Genomic DNA, 13,481 nt, shown 5'->3' with positions numbered 1-13,481 from the left:
CCAGACTTCAAACTTTACTATAAAGCTACAATCATCAAAACAGCTTGGTACTGGTACAGGAACAGGCATGTAGATCAATGGAATAGAATTGAGATTCCAGAAGCAAAACCTCAATTTCTCAACCAACTCATCTTCGACAAAGCCCCCGCCACCTACCACTGGGGAGAGGAGAACCTATTCAGTAAATGGTGCTGGGAAAACTGGCTGACCACATGCAGAAGATTGAAACAGGACCCCTATCTATCCCCATGCACAAAGGTTAACTTCAAATGGATCAAAGACCTAAATGTAAAACCTCAAACCATAAGAACCTTAGAAAAGGAAGGACATACCCTCATGGAAATTGGAACTGGCATCCAATTCCTGAACAAAAGCTGAAACCCACAGGCCATAAGAGATAAGATAGACAAGTGGAACCTCATTAAACTGACAAGCTTCTGCAAAGCCAAAGAAACCATCAAGAGAGCAGGGAGACAGCCTACAGACTGGGAAAAAGTATTTGCCAACTCTCGGTCTGACAAAGGCTTAACATCCTGGATCTACAAGGAACTGAAATGTACTGAAAAGAAGAAAACAAACAACCCCATTATATAATGGGCGAAAGATATGAACAGACACTTCACAAAAGAAGACATCCGAGCAGCCAACAAACACATAAAGAAATGCTCAACCTCACTAATCATCAGGGAGATGCAAATCAAAACCACACTGAGATACCACCTAACTCCAGTCAGAATGGCAATTATCAACAACTCAAAAAATAACAGCTGCTGGAGAGTGTGTGGTGAAAAGGGAACACTTCTACACTGTTGGTGGGAGTGTAAACTAGTGCAACCTCTGTGGAAAGCAGTGTGGAGATTCTAAAAGTCCTAAAAATTGATCTTCCATATGATCCCGCAATCCCCCTACTGGGAATATACCCTGAAGAACTCAAATCACTCTATAAAAAAGATACCTGCACACGTATGTTTATCACAGCATTGTTCACAATAGCAAGTACTTGGAAACAACCATGCTGCCCATCAAAAGAGGACTGGATTAAAAAAATGTGGTACATATACACGATGGAATACTATACAGCCATAAAAAAGAACAAAATCATGAATTTCGCAGCAACCTGGATGGAACTAGAGTCTATAATACTGAGTGACCTCTCACAGAAACAAAGATCCGTGTATCACATGTTCTCACTCATATAACGGACCTTGAACATCCAATGTAATACTATAAGAAAATGACTGACAGTACTGGGAAACTATGGGGGCAGGGAGGGGGATGGAATTAACAGTAGCAAATATCTGTCTGGGGATGGGAAAACACCTCTTATCAACAGGGTGCCTGAATGAAATGTAATTGTACACCTATCCCTTAACTGTACCCCACAAAACCATAATAAAAAATATTGATTAATTAAAAAAATTGTGCATTTATTTGTACATGTTTAAACTTCAGTCACCTTCAAAGTACTCTGTTTGATGCAATACACCTATTTATACATTTTTTTCACTGCTGAAAACAGTTTTTGAACTTATCATTTTGATGTCTTTTAGTGTCTCTGCTGTTTTTTGTTTCTCCTCTTCCACACTGGCAAAAGTGTTTCCCCTTTGAGGACTTTTTCATCCAGGGAAATAACAGCAAAAAAAAAAAAAAAGTTGCTTGGGTGTGAGATTGGGTGAATAGGGAAGGTGGAGCCTGGGGGTCATGCCATTTTTGTTTAAAAACTGCTGAACACTCAGCACAGTATGGGCAGGTGTGCTTGTAAATCACTCATCATGAAATGGGAAAAGGCATTGAATCTCAAAAAAAAAAAAAAAAAAAATTGAAGGCTAATACTAGCTGATATCCGTGGATTCCTAGAACACTTACCTAGTGGGAGAAACCTGTACTACAAAGGGCCCGCCCTCCAAAAAATAATTGTGTTTTTTTTTTTTTGTTCTCCCTCACATATAGTCTTATTATATATACACATATACTGTATATACATGCATATACATATAGTGTATATTTTACATATACAGAGGTACAAAAAATACACAATTTAAGAAAGAAAAAACTGTATTAAAATTGTAATATTCAATATATACTGATAACAAAAGAAGAATATTTGACTTTTGCAATTACAAGAGGTGTTCTGAGTCGTTACCATCAGTGTCCAGACATTTCTGATAATGGCAAACTAAAAGTAATACATAGACAACATTACTTAAAAAGTGTTTACCCTTTTTTTGGCACATCCTATATATATAGACTTACACACAGACACAGACACACACACATATCTCAGCTATTATGCAGTTACACTCTCCTTCCTTGAGTGACTTGTTTTAGTCTTAAAGTCTGCCATTTTCCCAATAAGTCTTGGTTTCTTTTCTTTTTCTTTATTATTATTATTTTTTGAGTATGATATTAGAAAGCAAATTCCAGATGATTGGTGTTACAGTGGGTTAGCATTACATGTAACCTCAGCTGACAGAGCAGGTAATATTGTATTCCAATCTTGGTATAAACACATGTCTATAAATATATTTATATGTAACCTTCAGTACCTCTATTAAGCTGAACACAAAGTCATACTGATATGCAACTCTAATTCTTTCCCACATAGATCATCTTAGCTTCCTCCTTATACTTACTTGTAAATTTCTGTATAACAGTGAAAAATATGACTCCTACTATCCACCATACATTTATTTAATTGTTGAATTTTAGTATATACGTATAACAGTATCAGCATTGCTGACCAGTCCCCCTGTGGAAATCAACTTTGTCACCTGAAGTACAGACTCCACTCATTTCCAAAATTACTTATGTTAGCACCTTTTTCTCTATCCAGTTCAGTGACAGCTTATTTGTTTTTATTACTGCTTTTATCTGGATGTTGGTGTCCTCCCAAAATTCATATGTTGAAACCTATCTCTAAATGCAATAGTATTAAGAGGTGAAGGCTTAAGGAGGTAATTAAGTTATGAAGGCTCTGCCCTCCTGACAGGGATTAGTGTTCTTCCAAGAGGTCAAAAGGTGCTGCCTTGCCCAGTTCTCCATACGAGGACAGCGACAAGATGCTTTCTATCGCACAGAGAGCAAGCTTTTATCAGACGGTGAATCTGCTGAAACCTTGCTCTTAGACTTCCCAGCCTCCAGAACTGTGATAAATAAATTTACATTATTTATAAATGACTCAGTTTAAGGTATTTTCTTATAGAAGTCAAATAGACTAAGATCATCACTGAATAATATTCCATTGCATGATTGAACCACAGTTTGTTTATTTATTAATCTGTTGAAGGAAGCTTTATCATTTGGTAATTAGAAACAAACCTACTATGAACATTCAAGTTCAGGTTTTTGTATGAATATAGCATTTCAAATCGGTTAGATCTTTCAATTCATGAACATGGAATATCCCTTCATTTGTCTATATCTGGAAATTTTTCCAGAGTTGCATAGTTTTCTGTACATAGATCTCATACATATTTTATTAGATTTGTACTTAAGTATTGCATTTTGGGGGTCCCATTTTAAGTTATTTATATGTAATATATAAATTATATATGTAATCATAATAAATATAGATATATATTTATATGTATATTTAAACATTTCAATTCCAGTTGTTCATTACTGGCTTGTAGGAAAGCAACATAATTTTGAATATTTACTTTGTCTTATAATTTAGCTATTATATCTTACTATCTTATTAATCCAGAAGATTTTTGTTGCTTCTTGAGATTTTCTTTTTTTAAAAAAAATTATTTTAAAGATGCGGGGTACAATTCAGGGTTAGGTATACAAATGGTAAAGGGTAAAGTTTGGTCCCCACTTCACCTGGTTTGAGATCAGGTACCCTTATTGAGGAAGTGTGTCCCCTGCCCTGAAGTTTCCCACTACCGCCAATCTTTTTTTATAGTATTATGATAATTGTTCAGGGTCTGCTTATGAGTGAGAACATATGGTACTCAGTTCTTTGCTTCTGTGATAGATCACTGAGTATTATAGACTCTAAGTCCATCCAAGTTGCTGTGAAGTTCATCATTTTGTCCTTCGTTATGACTGTGTAATATTCCACTGTGCATGTATACCACATTTTTTAAATCCAATCCTCTTTCAATGGGCAGCATGATTGGTTCCATGTTTTTTGCTGTTGTGAATAATGCTGCAATAAGCATGCATGTGCAGGCATCTTTTTCATAGAGTGATTTGAGTTTCTCTGGGTATATGCCCAGAATGGGGATTGCTGGGTCATGTGGAAGGTTGAATTTTAGATCTCTTAGGAATCACTACACTGTTTCCTACAGAGGTTGTACAAGTTTATACTCCCAGTAACATTGTAGAAGTGTTCCCTTCCCACCACCCCATCCTCTCCAGCATCTGTTATTTTTTAAGTTATTGATAATGGTCATCCTGACTGGAGTTAGGTGGTATCTCAGTGTGGTTTTAATTTTCACTTCTTTGATGATGAGTGAGGCTGAGCATTTTTTCATGTATCTGTTGGCTGCTCGGATGCCTTCTTTTGAGAAGTGTCTATTCATATCTTTGGCCCACTTTTTAATAGGCTTGTTTGTTTTTTCTTTTTGGTACATTTGAGTTCTTTGTAGATCCTAGATGTTAGGGCTTTGCCAGATATACAGTTGGCAAATATTTTTTTGCATTCTGTGGGCTGTCTACATGCCCTCCTGATTTCTCCTCCCTCTGCTTTGCAGAAACTTGTCAGTTTGATGAGGTCGTACTTGTCTAATTTATCTCCTACAGCATGGGAACCTGGGGCTTTGATCTGGAATTGGTTGCCAGTTCCAATTTCCATAATGGTACCTTCTGCATTTTCTAAGGTTCTTATAGTTTGAGGTTTTATGTTTAGGTCTTTGATCCATTTATAGTTGATTTTTGTGTATGGTGATAGGTAGTGGTCTTGTTTTAATCTTCTGCTTGTGATCAGTCAGTTTTCTTAGCACTATTTCCTGAATAAGTTCTCCTTTCCTCAGTGGTTGCTAGTGGAGACTTTGTTGAACATGAGTTGGTTGAGAAATTGAGGTTTTGCTTCTGGATTCTGTATCCTGATCCATTGGTCTATAAGCCTGTTTTTGTATCAATACCTGGCTGTTTTGATTATTGTAGCCTTATAATAAAGTCAGATCATCTGTGAACAAAATCAGTTTTATTTGTTTCATCCCAATCTGTATACTGTTTATTTTTTGCCTCATTACACTAGTTAGGACTTTTGGTACATTGTCAAATAGTATTGGTGAATGAAGACATTCTTGCATTGTTCCTAGTCTTAGGGAGAAAGCAATCAATCCTCATCATCATATTAGCTATAAGCTTTTTGTAGACGTTCTGTATCAAGTTGAGGAAGTTGAACTATATTCTTAGTTTGCTGAGAGTTTTATCTTGAATGGGTGTTGGATATTGTCAAATGCCTTTTCTGCATCAATTAATATGATCGTATGATTTTTTTTGTTTTTGGCTGTTGATATGTTGAGTTACACTGATTGTCTTTCAAACACAGAATTAGCATTGTACACTTATAATAAATCCTGCTTGGTCATGATGTGTAATTCTTTTTATACCCTTTTGGGTTTGATTTGCTTATATTTTCTTGAGGGCTTTTGTATATATGTTCATGAGAGGTATTGGTTTGTCATTCTCTAGTTTTGGCATTAGGGTAATGCTGGCCTCAGTCAATAAATTAGCAAGCGTTCTTCTTTTATCTTCTGAAATAAACTGTGGAGAACAGGAACTTATTTTTCTTTTAATGCTTGGCAAAATGTACAGTGAAACCATCTGGGTCTGCTTATTCCTTTTTTGGAAGATTATTATTGAATTAATTCATTTAATAGATATAGGCCTATTTAGATGATCTATTACTTCCTGTTTGAATTTTGGTGGTTTTTGTCTTCCAAGAAATTGGCTGATTTCATCTAAGTCACGATTTGTGTGAAAAGAGTTGTTTTCATTATGGGATCAATAGTAATGGCTCCCCTTTTATTTCTGATATTGGTAAATTGTACCTTCTTTCTTTTTATATCCTGTTTAGCTTACTTAGGGATTTATCAACTTTATTGATGTTTTTAAAGAACCAGCTTTGGATTTATTGATAATCGCTATTGTTTTCCTATTTACTTCCCTTTTCTTTTCTTTTTTTTTTTTTGAGTTGGAGTCTCATGCTGTTGCCAAGGCTGGAGCACAGTAGCATGCTCACAGCCACCACTGCCTTGAACTGCTGGGCTCATGCGATCCTTTTGCCTCAGCCTTCCAAGTAGCTGGAGCCACAGGCATGTACCACCACACCCAGCTAATTTTTTGATTTATTGTAGAGACAAAGTCTCACCAATTTGCCCAGGCTTGTCTTAAACCCCTGGTCTCAGGCCATCCTCTCTCCTCGGCCTCCCAAAGTACTGCAATTACAGGCTTGAGCCACCACACCCAGCCTGTTTTCCTAGTTTCAAGTTCACGGATAGCTGCTCTGATAGTTATTTCTGTATATTGCTTTTCTTCTCGTGGCATTTTAAAATTCTAGGCATTGAAAGAGGCTGAAAAGAGACTTAAAAGCTGGAAAGAGTGAGCCTGCTATGAGTTAGAGAAACCAATAAATTTCAAGGTATCTTACAGGACTAAGCCAAAAAGTAGAAGTTAAAACTAGAAAAGCAGCCATGACTTGAAGTTACAAGAAATTTCTGAAAAAAGAGAGGCTCAGAGTAATCACAGTCATAATGTAGCACTAGTTTTTCTCTGGGTATGACTGTTGATTAATTTCTGTAGAATAAGCAGCTGAGAAGCCTAGCATAAAGGAAGTAGAAGGCAGAGCCAAAGTTTTGATTATCTTATGGTAGTGGGGATAAATCCTAATCTCTTAGTTGGAAATCCTGAAGGATTACTACCCAGTAGTGTAGTAAACTATGAGTGAACTAAGACTTACACAGATTTTAAATCAGTTTTGAGCCAGCTCAGTCCTTTATAAATTGAAATTATTTGTTCCTTCTGTTGTCTGACAGAAAAGAAGAGAAAATATCATGAAGAGAAAAAACACCTATCACTTGGTTGATGATAAAGTAAATTGGGTGAAGGAAGTTCTTTTAAACTGATAGTGTTCAGTGTACTGGATATCCACATAAAAGTAAATGCTTCTTGATCTCTATACAAAAATCATTTCCAGATGCATTATTAAAAGGGATTCTTCTCAATGGAACTTCTAGAATGCTGAGGTAACCACAGAGAGATATCCAGTAGAGGAATATAATCCCAGTAGACAGAGGACAACCAGAATAACATTGCTTTAGTATGGGAATTATGGTTGAAAATATCTAGAAAGTCTTCTGGTAAACCTGCAAAAGTTTTCCATAAGAAGAAGGTAAACGTTTGGGTATCTGTTACTTAGAAGGCTCTAATGATAACTGTACCAACAATTTAAAGCCATATCACCATTTAATACTGCGGTTTAATTTTCACTTGCATATTAAGTGATGAGTCAAGACAACCAATTACAGCTCAGTCCTGGAAAAAGTTCTCATTATGTTCTAGGATGATTAGAAATAAACCCTTTGGAACATGGTGTTACTGCAAAATGGAATAGGTAGATCTATTTTTTTTTAGTTGTAAGTGATGGAAAATTTGTGCATACTAGCTTAAACAAAGAGTGTACATAGAATAATTTAACTAAGGATGCAGTATGCCGCAAGATCTAGTTATAGGTCTAGGACATCAGACATTACTTCAGGAAACTTTTTTCCCCCCAATATATTTGGGTTCTGGGTTTTGCAATGGCTCTTTGCTCAGACTAGCTCATTCCATGCAAGGGTCCTGGCAAATTAAGAATTTTCTAGAAGTTCAGCAACATCCAGAAAAAGAGAAGCTTTTTCAAAGCATTGAAAGTTTAGGATGGGACTCTTAAGCCCAAGTTGTATGATGTGCACATTCTGAACCAATCACAGATACTCAGATTGATCAATGAAACTAGAAGATGAGGTCAGTCTCAAAAGAATCACAAAGAATAAGGGTAGGAGAAGGTTGGTTCTTCAAATGAAAGCTAAAGTTCTCTTACAGAAACAGAATAAGAGATTACAGATACTAGTGAGAGTAGAGTCTAACTCAGTGGGGAGATTTGACATTTAGACATAATCTAAACATGCATGCTCTTTTAAACAAGTCTTACATAAGTTATTCTTCCTTTGGAGAAAATGCAGATGAACACTAACCTCTCTATAATTAACAATAATAAATACAGAATCCTAAGTGTGGTAGAAAAGTAGTTAACTTATATCCAATCAAAATAGTGTTGTTCATATTAGGAGAGTAGTTATGGATGAATCAGAAATATGCTACCAAATGAGTAAGCTCATTTTATTACTATCAATACAAATGTTTTCTGCAGACTCCCTTGAGTATAATTAAAGTCAACAGAGAAGGAGGCAAATGCTTAAAAATAGTTCTCATAAAATATGAATTAGTCAAAACAAGAAATGTTGCATTATTTGTTGAGCTGAGATTTGCATGGTAAACATTTCATCACTCATTCTATTCCCTTCACTCTCATTGAGCTTCTCCAGTATCCTTAGGAGGAAGAACACTGTGAACATGCTATTTTTATCACAGTCCAGAAAGCAATAAGCAGGTTACAGAACAGTTTACAATTCAGTAGTGATTTGAAATGGAACACACACATTATATTTTCCTTTGGCTTTATTTTTGACATATTGTCCATCCTTATATTTGATATTTAAAAAGATAATAATAACATACTGTGTCAGTTGCAAAGAATGGGGAATTGATTCTTTTATTCTTTTAAGTACTCTTCCTTGAAGTCAGGCTTGAGCCCTATGCTTGGGCTATTCATGGCCCTATCCTATTATGGTCATTAACAGAGTACCTTATTTCCATTGTATAGAAAGCTATGTTTCTAGAAGGCCATTATTGTGGGGTCTACAGAAATCATGACCTTGCTATCAGCCACTTGATAACTAAGTGTTTTTTTTAAGAATAGATCCAAGAGTCTTCATAAGGGAGAGGGTCTAGTCAAAGCAACTCAAATAGAAAAGTGCTTAGGTATGAAGAGAGAGTGTTTCACTTCTTTCCCAAATCATTCAAACCAGGTAGTGATTCAAAGCATATCTCAACTCAATGACCCTTGCTATTCTTAAGTAAAATATTGTGTCATTTAATCCTTGCTTCACTGTATTTATGGATTTTTAAAAGTGCACCAGCAAGAATGACTAATAACTTACAATTTGCTTTTAAAAGTCTGAAGTGGAAAGTTTGTGAATATATTTCTTAAAGGAGATTATTTATCATATCCAGTCATTTGTCATTGTAGCATTCACTTTATCTCACTCTTTTAAATCAATGAACATTTATTAATTATGGAATAGGTAGAAGACATTCTGCTGAGATGAATGACATGTGGCCCCTTCACTTAACAATCTGGAGAAAAAAGATAGACACACATAAAATTAACTAGTTGACAAGGCAGAATACCATACAATTTACAAAATATTTTCTCATATTTGTTGAGTTTGGACTTCAAAATAAGTCATTTAGGTTAAGGAGAAATTTGAAAATCCAGTTATTTTCCTTGATTCTTCACTTTTCCTTCATGAGGGCAAAAACCAAGTATGTCTTATTTCCTGTTTTTTCAGTATGTCTGAAACCTAGTAGCCACTCAGTGAATTCTCATTGAATAACTAAATGAATATGCTAGTTAATTAATTAATTAATGGTAAGAAGGACAGGTGTAATCTGAAGGTAAAGGTAATGAGTGTTAGAGCAACCTCAAGTGGTTTGCAGATTTCTGAGTTTGGTAACTAGGTGAATGTTAAGGGCAGGATTTAGTGGACAGAGATGATATACAGGCTAGAAAATGTAGAATAGAAGAAAGACTATTCTGTTAAACATTTAGGTTGAGATTATCAGTGGATGGAAAACAAGAGTAAATTTCAGAAGGGCATATGATACAAATGTAGAATGGAGAGACATCACTTGGAGTCATGAGTATTAGTAAGAGTATGAAACAGAAAGATAGGAATGATCCTGTAAGGACTGGGCATTTAAAAATGAAAATACTTTTCCATGGAATTTCATTTCAGGTTTAATTTTATAAGTCAAAAGGCCCTAAACCATAGTCTAAAAATGTTTTGGTCAGATTTTCCTTGTGATTTCAGGTAAAATTATGATAAAATCAACAACAATATACAAAGTTTAGAGAAGAAGGAGAGAAGAGATTGATTGGAGAGGAACCTTCATGAAGGCCGGCAATTTTTGTGTGCAGCATTGAGATTCAATATCGGTGACCAAGACCGTGCACCTGCTGCTCAGCCACAAAGCTCCCCTGACTGGTGGGTTCACATCAGAGATAAGCTCTATGGTGCAGGGACCAAGACTACATACTGCTGCAAGGACAGATTGTAAGGCAGAGAAAATAGGTTCCAGTGTGCTCATACACCTGTTCGTGGATGCTAAAATCAGCATATACATTCTGAACCACAGCCTCAAAAGTGAACAAAGCCAGAAGACCCTCATAAGGAAGAACAGGATATTGCAGAAGAAAAACAAAAGCATCCCCACCTTCCCTCAAAAACAGAATTAAAGAAGGGCAGGGAAAGGGGGAGAGAGAGAGAAATCTACACAAATAAAGAAAAACCAAAAGAAGAGTATGGGTCTCTCAAGACCCCTGGGAGGGCAGACACTGAGAAAACTGATTTTGGAATGCAAACAATGAAGAGCCCCCAGTATGAAGGATCTCAAACTACAAACCTAGATATCAAGACATTAATGGAGAGATTAAAAAGAACTGAGGAGACACAAGAAGAAACTAGGAAGGAGCTGATATCTGAGATAACAGTAATAAAGAATACTGTAAAAGATATAATAACAAACTGATAAGCATGGAAAGCAGAAGAATCTCAGAGCTTGAGGACCAAAATATAGAACTAACCCAGACTGTTAAAAACACAGAAAACAAGCTCAAAAAGACAGAACAAAACCTTCAAGAGATTTGCGATTACTTCAAGAGACCGAACCTAAGAGTAATTGGACTTCCTGAGGCAGAAAGAGAGACAGAGATCACACTGGAACAAACTTTCCATGAAATCATTCAAGAAAACTTCCCTCATCTAATTAGTGATGCAAAAATTCAAACACAAGAGATTCAGAGAACCCCTGCAAGACAACAAATGAGAAGATCAACTCCTAGACACATAATAATCTGCCTAAACAAAGTAAGCATAAAAGAAAAAAATCCTAAAGGCAGCAAGAGAAAAAGGCCAGATCACCTACCATGGAAGACCAATCAGAATAGCAGCAGATTTCTCTGCAGAAACCCTGCAGGATAGGAGAGCTTGGAGCCTTATCTTCAAAGTCCTAAAAGATAAACAATTTCAACCAAGAATAACCTACCCAGCCAAACTAAGCTTCATCAGCGAGGGAGAATGAAAATCTTTCCCAGATATCCAATCCCTAAGAACTTATGCTGCCACCAAACCAACTCTATATGAAACACTTAAGAAAGTACTAAACACAGAAGAAAAGGGGGAAAAAAACAACATGCTTCACAAGAATATAGGAAAAAGAATAAAATATACATGAACCAACCCCAAACCAAAAGAAAGACAAAAAAAACCAAGTGGAAGAACAACAACTCTAGAACTCTATGATAGGGATGAACTCTCACATTTCAATAATTAGCCTGAATGTGAATGGACTAAATGTACCACTGAAAAGACATAGAATGGAAAAATGGATAAAATATTCCAGGCAACAATATACTGCCTTCAAGAGACCCATCTCACTAGAAAGGACATACACAGACTCAAAGTAAGAGGATGGGAAACAAATTTTCAGGCAAATGGAACACAAAAGAAAGGAGGTCATGATCCTAATTTCAGGCAAAATACCATTTAAACTATCAAAAATGAAAAAAGATACAGAGGGCCACTACATAATGATAAAAGGTTCACTCCATAACAAGAAATATCTATCTTAAACATATATGCACCCAATATAGGTGCACCAACTTTTATAAAGCAACTTCTAGGAAAACTAAAGAAAGATATTGACTCGACCACTATCATAACTGGGGACTTTAATACCCCACTCACAACCCTAGACAGATCATCAGGACAAAAAATCAGCAAGGAGATCTGGAACCTCAATATGACTCGGGACCAAATGTACTTAATTGATACCTACAGAACACTCCATCCAAAGACCACAGAATACACATTCTACTCATCACCGCATGGAACGTATTCTAAGATTGACCACATAATTGGCCATAAATCAAGCATAAGCAAATTTAAAAGGACTGAAATTCTACCATGCACCTTCTCGGACCACAGTGGAATAAAAATAAATATTAACACCAACAAAGTCCCCCCAAAACCCACAAAGACATGGACACAAAACAGCATGATGCTAAACAACTCCTGGCTCAATGACAAAATCAAAACAGAGATCAAAGGATACCTGGAAACAAATAAAATGAAGAAACATCTTACCAAAATCTCTGGGATGCCTTGAAAGTTGTTGTAAGAGGGGAATTTATATCCCTACAAACGCACATGAAGAAAATGGAAGGATCACAAATTAAAGGGTTATCAAGCCACCTAAGGAAGCTGAAAAAGCAAGACCACAAAAACCCTAATTTCAGCAGAAGAATCCAGATCACCAAAATAAAAGCCCAAATCCAGGACATAGAAGACAAAAAGATAATACAAAAAATCAATGAAACAAAAGGCTGGTTCTTCAAAAGGATAAACAATATTGATGGTCCCCTAGCTAGACTGACCAAGAAAAAGAAAGAGAAAACCCAAATAAGCACAACCAGAAACACAAAAGATGAAGTTCCATCTGACCCTGAAGAAATACAAAAGATCATTAGAGACTACTACATACACTTGTATGTAAACAAACTTGAAAACCTTAAGGAAATGGAGGCCTTTCTGACATCACACAACCAGCCTAGCTTGGAACAAGAAGAAATTTAGACCCTAAATAGACCAATAACAATCAAGGAAATCGACTACATAATAAGAAAACTACCTACAAAAAAAAGACCTGGTCCAGATGGCTTTCCAGCAGAATTCTACAACACATTTAAGGAGGAGCTGATACCAATCCTACTGAAGATATTCCAAGCAATTGAAAAAGATCAAACTCTCCCCAAATCATTTCGCGAAGTCAACATCACATTGATACCCAAGCAAGTTAAAAACCCAACAAAGAAAGAGAACTACAGGCCAATATCTTTGATGAACATAGATGCTAAAATTCTCAACAAGATCCTAGCAAACCGGATTCAACAATACATCTCAAAAATCATCCACCATGACCAAGTAGGCTTCATTCCTGAGATGCAAGGTTGGTTCAACATTCATAAAACCATAAATGTAATTAAATACATTAACAGATATCAAAACAAAAACCACATGATTATATCATTAGATGCAGAAAAAGCTTTTGATAAAATCCAGCACCCCTTCTTGATAAAAACCGAA

Source organism: Carlito syrichta, unplaced genomic scaffold (genome assembly GCF_000164805.1).
Source record: "Carlito syrichta isolate Samal-C Ts95f unplaced genomic scaffold, Tarsius_syrichta-2.0.1 Scaffold314134, whole genome shotgun sequence".
Taxonomy (NCBI): Eukaryota; Metazoa; Chordata; class Mammalia; order Primates; family Tarsiidae; genus Carlito; species Carlito syrichta.
This window is presented reverse-complemented; position numbering follows the sequence as displayed.